At 32.2% G+C, this 10,000-nt stretch overlaps 1 protein-coding gene across 1 annotated transcript in view; it reads left to right on the forward strand.

Annotated features, from left to right (window-relative positions):
- The first annotated feature begins 1,633 nt into the window (after positions 1-1,633).
- The window catches only part of tbl1x (transducin beta like 1 X-linked), a 39,878-nt gene continuing 31,511 nt past the window's right edge, over positions 1,634-10,000 (forward strand). The window contains 1 exon segment of the mRNA XM_079822535.1: positions 1,634-1,924. The gene's annotated coding sequence lies outside the window, so the exon portion shown is untranslated.

The following is a 10,000-nucleotide window of genomic DNA, read 5'->3' on the forward strand; positions in this document are numbered from 1 at the left end:
GTGGTTTGGCAGCGGATGTGCTGATTTTGTGCTGTTGAATAAGCAGGTTTAAGGTCAGCTGCTCATTTTTCCATTGTGGGTCACAAAGAGCAAACCCCCTATCCCCCCCCCCCCCCCCCCCCCCCCGGCTGTGGCTCAACACCTAGTGTGCTCCCTAACTAGACAACACTACACAACGCTAGTATTGATTTACTGCTAAATCACGTCTCAAAGTCAACAATATGATGCAATAATTCTGCATTTTTTATGCAATCTTGTAAAAAAAAGCCTTGCTATGTAACATTTTAAATAAATAATTTAGCATTTTTATTACGTTTTGTATAAAAAGCCTGACTTTAACGTATATAATTATGCATATAAAAACCTTACTATTTAAAAATTAAAGTAGTTTTTATTTTCCATTAGTTATATCAACCATTTAAATATATAATGTGATATCTATCAAAAGTCATCCATGGCTCATTGATGCACGTGGTACATTATATATATATGGCATTTTTAATTCAATGTTTTATTAAAGTGCCTCACTGTTTAAAATAACAATAATAATTTACAATAAAAACATTTAATTTTTTTTTTAATTGGCATATAAAAAGCTGTACTGTTCAAATTAAGTATATATAATTTAGCATTTTAATATATAATTTAGCATTATTTAAATAGTTTGCATGTTTAATAATAACTATTTTATTAAATATTTAATTATATTAAAAAACTGTTTAATTTATATAGCATTTTTAATTGTATGTTCTATAAAAATGCTTTACTGTTTAAAATTTAAATAAATATAATTTACAATAAATACATTTTACACATTTTTAATTCACATGTGCATATATAAAGCCTTATTTAAAAAATGTTATATTATGGATGTTTAATAATAACAATTTTATATTTGTTTTTGTTTTTTAATTGAATTTTGAAATTGAACTTTACTGTTATATATATATATATATATATATATATATATATATATATATATATATATATATGTATATATATATAACATATATATTTTTATATGTTTATAAAAATATAAAAATATATATATATATTTTTTTTTAAATATATATAGTTTTATACAGTCATAAATTTATATATATAGCATTTTTAATTTAATGTTCTATAAAAATGCTTTAATGTTTACAATTAAAAATATAATAATAATAATAATTTACAATAAATACATTTTTTTTTCAAATGTGCACATAAAAAGCCTAACTGTTTAAATTAAGTATATATAATTTAGCATTTCAATTAAAATACTAAAAATTTTAATACTAAAAATAAATAATTTTAATTTACATATAAAAAACATTGCTAAAAAATTAAAATAAATAATTTGCATGTTTAATAATAACAATAATTTTTGCATTTTTAATTGAATTTTGAAATTGAACTTACTGTTTATATATATATAGCATTTTTTATTTATTGTTCTATAAAAATGCTTTACTGTTTAAAATCCAAAACATATTTTAATGACATTTTCTGTAAAAATGCCTTACTTTTTTACTCCACACACCAAATGTAATATACCACAGGAATAGTAAGAGTAGTGTGCTAGTGTGCTGTCTCGTTAGGGCTTAGGGCGCTTCCTCGGATAGGGAACACCGCCCGCCCCGCTCGCGCCGCTGTAGTAAGTGTGTGCGCTGCTGTCTGTCTTCCGACGCTCCATTCTGTGACAAACACACAGGAAACTCAACTAAAAACACACATGATCGACATTTAAACGTGAACTTTGGCACATGAACCCTCGACTATTGTCTCCCAGGGATCTTGTATCGGAATAACCGTCGATAACGGTCGCCACCGCCGAGGGGAAATCTGAGGAAGATGGGAGTAAAGTCGCAGTTTGCGCACTGAAGTTGGGGGACATTTTCCTGGTGGAAGTGAAAGAGACGCGGGAACCTGAATCTTGGCGGTAAGAACTTTTCTGTGTGCGCGTGAATCTCTGTGAGGAAAGTGTGTCGACACACACACGCATGTTTGAACTTTCCCACTCACCTCTAAAGCCCCTAAAGTCTTATTTCCACCGTGTTGAATGTTTGTTGACCACCTCAGAAGGTGATGGACACTCAATAACGCTCATTTCGTGTTGTTTTTGTCCTAATACACGCTGAGGGAAGCCGCCAGATGCAGCACATGCTTCATATGAGGCGGGTGGGGGAGGGGCGATCCGCACTAGTTAGGCTACTAGTAGATAGTTAGCACTTCAGATATTAGTTATGTGTGTTACTGTGGTGAGATTTGTTATTAATGGAACAGTTTATTAAACCGTGTGTGTTGCTTTCCTGGATATGCCCTAGAAGGCAAGCCGGCTTTATAGGGTTAAACTGTATTGTTATTGTTTTACAGTAAAATGATTTACCTCAGGATTGTTACAGTATTCAGGGTTCAGCTGAAAGCCTCCATCACTTGTTGATTTATCAGTGATATAACAGCTTGAATCACAGAAGACCATTCACTGATCCATGAGGGATAATATTAAAGTTATGTTTTTAATTATAGGCCTTTTCATTTATGATGAGACATGATTTGTGGTCTGTGTCCAGATCTGATCGCTATGAAAAACGTGTTTTCGCCACTCAAGTAATATAAGGGACTTTTTATCTCACAATTCTGACTTTATTCACGCAATTTTGAGTTATAGAATCAGAATTGCGATTATAAACTCGAAATTGTAAGTTGTAAAATCAGAATTGAGATATAAAGTCAGAATTGAGATATAACTTGAAATTGTGAGATATAAAGTCAGAATTGAGATATAACTTGAAATTGTGAGATATAAAGTCGGAATTGAGATATAACTTGAAATTGTGAGATATAAAGTCGGAATTGTAAGTTGTAAAGTCAGAATTGTAAGTTGTGTACAGTCAGAATTATAATTTGTACATTCAGAATTGAGATATAACTTGAAATTGTGAGAGAAAGTCGGAATTGTAAGTTGTAAAGTCAGAATTGTAAGTTGTGTACAGTCAGAATTATAAGTTGTACATTCAGAATTGAGATATAACTTGAAATTGTGAGATATAAAGTCAGAATTGTAAGTTGTGTAAAGTCAGAATTGTAAGTTGTAAAGTCAGAATTGAGATATAACTTGAAATTGTGAGATATAAAGTCAGAATTGTAAGTTGTAAAGTCAGAATTGTAAGTTGTAAAAAGTTGTAAAGTCAGAATTGTAAGTTGTAAAAAGTTGTAAAGTCAGAATTGTAAGTTGTAAAAAGTTGTAAAGTCAGAATTGTAAGTTGTAAAAAGTTGTAAAGTCAGAATTGTAAGTTGTAAAGTCAGAATTGTAAGTTGTAAAGTCAGAATTATAAGTTGTACATTCAGAATTGAGATATAACTTGAAATTGTGAGATATAAAGTCAGAATTGTAAGTTGTAAAGTCAGAATTGTAAGTTGTGTACAGTCAGAATTGAGATATAACTTGAAATTGTGAGATATAAAGTCAGAATTGAGATATAACTTGAAATTGTGAGATATAAAGTCAGAATTGAGATATAACTTGAAATTATAAGTTGTAAAGTCAGAATTGTAAGTTGTGTAAAGTCAGAATTGTAAGTTGTGTACAGTCAGAATTATAAGTTGTACATTCAGAATTGAGATATAACTTGAAATTGTGAGAGAAAGTCAGAATTGTAAGTTGTAAAGTCAGAATTGTAAGTTGTAAAAAGTTGTAAAGTCAGAATTGAGATATAACTTGAAATTGTGAGATATAAAGTCAGAATTGTAAGTTGTGTAAAGTCAGAATTGTAAGTTGTAAAGTCAGAATTGAGATATAACTTGAAATTGTGAGATATAAAGTCAGAATTGTAAGTTGTGTAAAGTCAGAATTGTAAGTTGTAAAGTCAGAATTGAGATATAACTTGAAATTGTGAGATATAAAGTCAGAATTGTAAGTTGTAAAGTCAGAATTGTAAGTTGTAAAGTCAGAATTGTAAGTTGTGTACAGTCAGAATTGAGATATAACTTGAAATTGTGAGATATAAAGTCAGAATTGTAAGTTGTAAAGTCAGAATTGTAAGTTGTAAAGTCAGAATTGTAAGTTGTAAAGTCAGAATTATAAGTTGTACATTCAGAATTGAGATATAACTTGAAATTGTGAGATATAAAGTCAGAATTGTAAGTTGTAAAGTCAGAATTGTAAGTTGTGTACAGTCAGAATTGAGATATAACTTGAAATTGTGAGATATAAAGTCAGAATTGTAAGTTGTAAAGTCAGAATTGAGATATAACTTGAAATTGTGAGATATAAAGTCAGAATTGTAAGTTGTGTAAAGTCAGAATTGAGATATAACTTGAAATTATAAGTTGTAAAGTCAGAATTGTAAGATGTAAAGAATTGAGTGACGTAAAGTCAGAATTGAGATATAACTTGAAATTGTGAGATATAAAGTCAGAATTGTAAGTTGTAAAGTCAGAATTGTAAGTTGTAAAGTCAGAATTGTAAGTTGTAAAGTCAGAATTGTAAGTTGTAAAGTCAGAATTGTAAGTTGTAAAGTCAGAATTGTAAGTTGTAAAGTCAGAATTGTAAGTTGTAAAGTCAGAATTGTAAGTTGTGTAAAGTCAGAATTGTAAGTTGTGTAAAGTCAGAATTGTAAGTTGTGTAAAGTCAGAATTGTAAGTTGTAAAGTCAGAATTGTAAGTTGTAAAGTCAGAATTGTAAGTTGTAAAGTCAGAATTGTAAGTTGTAAGTTGTAAAGTCAGAATTGTAAGTTGTAAAGTCAGAATTGTAAGTTGTAAAGTCAGAATTGTAAGTTGTAAAGTCAGAATTGTAAGTTGTAAAGTCAGAATTGTAAGTTGTAAAGTCAGAATTGTAAGTTGTGTAAAGTCAGAATTGTAAGTTGTGTAAAGTCAGAATTGTAAGTTGTGTAAAGTCAGAATTGTAAGTTGTAAAGTCAGAATTGTAAGTTGTGTAAAGTCAGAATTGTAAGTTGTGTAAAGTCAGAATTGTAAGTTGTGTAAAGTCAGAATTGTAAGTTGTAAAGTCAGAATTGTAAGTTGTAAGTTGTAAAGTCAGAATTGTAAGTTGTGTAAAGTCAGAATTGTAAGTTGTGTAAAGTCAGAATTGTAAGTTGTGTAAAGTCAGAATTGTAAGTTGTGTAAAGTCAGAATTGTAAGTTGTGTAAAGTCAGAATTGTAAGTTGTAAAGTCAGAATTGTAAGTTGTAAGTTGTAAAGTCAGAATTGTAAGTTGTGTAAAGTCAGAATTGTAAGTTGTGTAAAGTCAGAATTGTAAGTTGTGTAAAGTCAGAATTGTAAGTTGTGTAAAGTCAGAATTGTAAGTTGTGTAAAGTCAGAATTGTAAGTTGTGTAAAGTCAGAATTGTAAGTTGTGTAAAGTCAGAATTGTAAGTTGTAAAGTCAGAATTGTAAGTTGTAAGTTGTAAAGTCAGAATTGTAAGTTGTGTAAAGTCAGAATTGTAAGTTGTAAAGTCAGAATTGTAAGTTGTGTAAAGTCAGAATTGAGATATAACTTGAAATTATAAGTTGTAAAGTCAGAATTATAAGTTGTAAAGTCAGAATTATAAGTTGTAAAGTCAGAATTATAAGTTGTAAAGTTAGAAATGTAAGTTGTAAAGTCAAAATTGTAAGATGTAAAGAATTGAGTGAGGTAAAGTCAGAATTGAGTGAGGTAAAGTCAGAATTGAGTGAGGTAAAGTCAGAATTATAAGTTGTAAAGTTAGAATTGTAAGTTGTAAAGTCAGAATTGAGATATAACTTGAAATTGTGAGATATAAAGTCAGAATTGTAAGTTGTGTAAAGTCAGAATTGTAAGTTGTAAAGTCAGAATTGAGATATAACTTGAAATTGTGAGATATAAAGTCAGAATTGTAAGTTGTGTAAAGTCAGAATTGTAAGTTGTAAAGTCAGAATTGAGATATAACTTGAAATTGTGAGATATAAAGTCAGAATTGTAAGTTGTAAAGTCAGAATTGTAAGTTGTAAAGTCAGAATTGTAAGTTGTGTACAGTCAGAATTGTAAGTTGTAAAGTCAGAATTGAGATATAACTTGAAATTGTGAGATATAAAGTCAGAATTGTAAGTTGTAAAGTCAGAATTGTAAGTTGTAAAGTCAGAATTGAGATATAACTTGAAATTGTGAGATATAAAGTCAGAATTGTAAGTTGTGTAAAGTCAGAATTGTAAGTTGTAAAGTCAGAATTGAGATATAACTTGAAATTGTGAGATATAAAGTCAGAATTGTAAGTTGTGTAAAGTCAGAATTGTAAGTTGTAAAGTCAGAATTGAGATATAACTTGAAATTGTGAGATATAAAGTCAGAATTGTAAGTTGTAAAGTCAGAATTGTAAGTTGTGTACAGTCAGAATTGAGATATAACTTGAAATTGTGAGATATAAAGTCAGAATTGTAAGTTGTAAAGTCAGAATTGAGATATAACTTGAAATTGTGAGATATAAAGTCAGAATTGTAAGTTGTGTAAAGTCAGAATTGAGATATAACTTGAAATTATAAGTTGTAAAGTCAGAATTGTAAGATGTAAAGAATTGAGTGACGTAAAGTCAGAATTGAGATATAACTTGAAATTGTGAGATATAAAGTCAGAATTGTAAGTTGTAAAGTCAGAATTGTAAGTTGTAAAGTCAGAATTGTAAGTTGTAAAGTCAGAATTGTAAGTTGTAAAGTCAGAATTGTAAGTTGTAAAGTCAGAATTGTAAGTTGTAAAGTCAGAATTGTAAGTTGTGTAAAGTCAGAATTGTAAGTTGTGTAAAGTCAGAATTGTAAGTTGTAAAGTCAGAATTGTAAGTTGTAAAGTCAGAATTGTAAGTTGTAAAGTCAGAATTGTAAGTTGTAAAGTCAGAATTGTAAGTTGTAAAGTCAGAATTGTAAGTTGTGTAAAGTCAGAATTGTAAGTTGTGTAAAGTCAGAATTGTAAGTTGTGTAAAGTCAGAATTGTAAGTTGTAAAGTCAGAATTGTAAGTTGTGTAAAGTCAGAATTGTAAGTTGTGTAAAGTCAGAATTGTAAGTTGTGTAAAGTCAGAATTGTAAGTTGTAAAGTCAGAATTGTAAGTTGTAAGTTGTAAAGTCAGAATTGTAAGTTGTGTAAAGTCAGAATTGTAAGTTGTGTAAAGTCAGAATTGTAAGTTGTGTAAAGTCAGAATTGTAAGTTGTGTAAAGTCAGAATTGTAAGTTGTAAAGTCAGAATTGTAAGTTGTAAGTTGTAAAGTCAGAATTGTAAGTTGTGTAAAGTCAGAATTGTAAGTTGTAAGTTGTAAAGTCAGAATTGTAAGTTGTGTAAAGTCAGAATTGTAAGTTGTGTAAAGTCAGAATTGTAAGTTGTGTAAAGTCAGAATTGTAAGTTGTGTAAAGTCAGAATTGTAAGTTGTAAAGTCAGAATTGTAAGTTGTAAAGTCAGAATTGTAAGTTGTAAGTTGTAAAGTCAGAATTGTAAGTTGTGTAAAGTCAGAATTGTAAGTTGTAAAGTCAGAATTGTAAGTTGTGTAAAGTCAGAATTGAGATATAACTTGAAATTATAAGTTGTAAAGTCAGAATTATAAGTTGTAAAGTCAGAATTATAAGTTGTAAAGTCAGAATTATAAGTTGTAAAGTTAGAAATGTAAGTTGTAAAGTCAAAATTGTAAGATGTAAAGAATTGAGTGAGGTAAAGTCAGAATTGAGTGAGGTAAAGTCAGAATTATAAGTTGTAAAGTTAGAAATGTAAGTTGTAAAGTCAAAATTGTAAGATGTAAAGAATTGAGTGAGGTAAAGTCAGAGTTATTCTATGTGTTTTAAGTTTTATGTGTTGTTCTGCGGTGGAAACTCTCCAATAGGCCGCAGACCGCGCTCTAGTGCTAGTGCTAGTGCTAGTGCTAGTGCTAGTGCTAGTTATTGCTGGTATTGTATAATGTACACAGGTTTATGGCACTGCTGTGTGTCCACATGTATTGTACAGTTGTATAGTTGTGTACAGTATGTACAGTACAGCTCATCTCTGAATGTTACATTACATCAATTCTGAACCATTTCTCCTGACGCCTCTCAGTATTGGTCCAGCTGATTGCAGTGCATTATGGGATGGGTGTCTCTGTGAAGCTCAGTGTGTTTGGAGAGGAGGCCGGTGTTGTTTGTAAGGATATATTTCCGGTTCCCGCGCCTCATCTTACCCCCACCGCTGCTCCCGCTGGTATTAATAGCCTCTCAGTTGTAAATCGTTCCGTGTTGACGGAGTTAATGGATGATGGGATTGAAGCGGGAGAGTTTGGGCTCTTGGGATTTCCTCCAGGATTTGAGCAAAGCCAAATCCGTCTGAAAGAGTGAAGCCAGAGTGGCCTAGTTTATGATAAACCGGACGGAATGGGACGCATGTTTTAAACCCATAATGAATATTCATGATGTTTGTGATGATCTTTATTCATAATTCATAAACCATTAATGCAGGATTCATATCTTCGTATAGTCTTTTTACTGACACTATATCGTATCATTAAGGCTGGTGAGGTCACGCATAAACGTCCCTGCCATACACCGATCAGGCATAACATTATGACCACCTTCCTAATATTGTGTTGCCAGCCTTCGCTCTCCACGGGCATCAATGAGCCTGTGGCCGGTTCTCCATCGCCGTCACAATCTGGCCCTCGTCAAACTCGCTCTAATCCTCACGCTTGCCCATTTCTCCTGCTTCTAACACATCAACTCTGAGGACTAAATGTTCACTTGCTGCCTAATATATCCCACCCACTAACAGAGATCATCAGTGTTATTCACTTCACCTGGTCATAATGTTATGCCTGATCTGTGTATATCCGGGAAGGACTGAAGCCGCTCATGAGGAAATGGAGAGCAGGAGTAAACCAGCCTCTCTCTCTCTCATTCATCATCTGTTTCCTCTGAGCATCTCATCCTTCCTTTATAGAGTTACTCATTAACCCTTTCATTACTGCTGTGTTCTTCATCAGTTCTTATTCTGTGGTAGCAGGTTTTGTGGTGTGTGTGTGTGTGTGTGTGTGTGTGTGTGTGTGTGTGTGTGAGAGGGAGAATGTGTGTGTGTGTGAGAGGGAGAGAGAAAGAGAGAGTGTGTGTTTGAGAGAGAGAGAGAAAGAGAGAGTGTGTGTTTGAGAGAGAGAGAGAAAGAGAGAGTGTGTGTTTGAGAGAGAGAGAGAAAGAGAGAGTGTGTGTTTGAGAGAGAGAGAAAGAGAGAGTGTGTGTGTGTGTGTGAGAGGGAGAATGTGTGTGTGTGTGAGAGGGAGAATGTGTGTGTGTGTGTGAGAGAGAGAGAAAGAGAGAGTGTGTGTGTGTGTGTGCGTGAGAGAGAGTGTGTGTGTGTCAGAGAGAGTGTGTGTGTGTGTGTGTGTGCGTGAGAGAGAGAGAGTGTGAGTGCGTGAGAGAGAGAGTGTGTGTGTGTCAGAGAGAGAGTGTGTGTGTGTCAGAGAGAGAGTGTGTGTGTGTCAGAGAGAGAGTGTGTGTGTGTCAGAGAGAGTGTGTGTGTGCGTGAGAGTGTGTGTGTGTGTGTGTGTGTGTGTGTGAGAGAGAGAGTGTGAGTGTGTGTGTGTGCTTGAGAGAGTGTTAGTGTGTGTGTGTGTCAAGTCAACTTTATTTATAAACCACTTTTAACTAGGCTGCACGATATGAGGAAAAGCTGCGATGTGCGATAACATTGTTTAATATTGCGATGACGATATGACTTGCGATAAATATTCAAATGTGAATGTTAGCTTTACTGTTCCCATGTCTTAGTGCTTTAATAGGTCATGTTCAGTGTTGGGCAGTAACGGAATACATGGCATTACGTATTCAGAAAACATATTATGAGTAACTGTATTCCGTTACAGTTACAATTTAAATAGTTGATATTTAGAATAGTTACATTGTTGAAATCAGTGGATTACATTAACGATACTTCTGTTTCATGAGTTTATTTACTTTAGTTTATTTATTTACACACGCACGCACGCCTATATATTTTTTATATAGCCTATATTATATATATAAATTCGTTAGGCTATATATTCGTTAAATATATTATTCGTTTATATT

The sequence above is a fragment of the Gobio gobio genome, assembly GCF_949357685.1.
Source record: "Gobio gobio genome assembly, chromosome: 7".
Taxonomy (NCBI): domain Eukaryota; kingdom Metazoa; phylum Chordata; class Actinopteri; order Cypriniformes; family Gobionidae; genus Gobio; species Gobio gobio.